Source organism: Myotis davidii, unplaced genomic scaffold, assembly GCF_000327345.1.
Source record: "Myotis davidii unplaced genomic scaffold, ASM32734v1 scaffold49, whole genome shotgun sequence".
In the NCBI taxonomy this organism is placed as follows: domain Eukaryota; kingdom Metazoa; phylum Chordata; class Mammalia; order Chiroptera; family Vespertilionidae; genus Myotis; species Myotis davidii.
In genome coordinates this window covers 6,701,001-6,701,702 of record NW_006300375.1, presented here as the reverse complement: position 1 = coordinate 6,701,702, position 702 = coordinate 6,701,001, and positions in this window count along the sequence as shown.

Below are 702 nucleotides of genomic sequence, written 5' to 3'. Positions count from 1 at the left end.
GATGAGAGAGAATCATTGATGGGCTGCCTCCTGCACGCCCCCCACTGGGAGCCGAGCCCGCAACCCAGGCATATGCTCTTGACCAGAATCGAACCCATGACCCTTCAGTCCGCAGGCCATTGCTCTATCCCCTGAGCCAGGCCAGCTAGGGCGACCAGTGCCCTTCTGATAATCAAGAAAGTAAATGTATTAAGTTTTATCATATCCATCTCCTATTCAAATGCTTCAATATTGTCCCATAGACTATAGATTTAACAGTATTGAAGCCCCAATTTAATTTTGCCTCTATTTCCATATGTTATCACAACCTGGAATATAGCTCACCAGGCTATGCAAAGGACCTCATTGCCTGTATGTATGGGCACTAACCTATGTGCCTATGCATATATATTCACTTAACAACCTAAATGACCTCCGTAGCCCTCCATAGTAATGTCCTGTTTATCCTAGCATTGAGCTTGATTCTAGCCCAAACTTCCTTTAACTATTCTGCTAAGAATTGCTATATTTGTTCCCCTGAGCTTTTATCCTCTTTATAACACATTCAGCATTTCATCCAATGTTTATGGTAGCACGTTATATATTTTAAAGATTATCTTATAATCTTACGTGGATATTTAAAGTTTGCATTATGCATTTAACATCATGAGAGCCAGTCACTAGACTTCCAACGAGAGCTTTATGAAAGAAAAGGTGTGGATT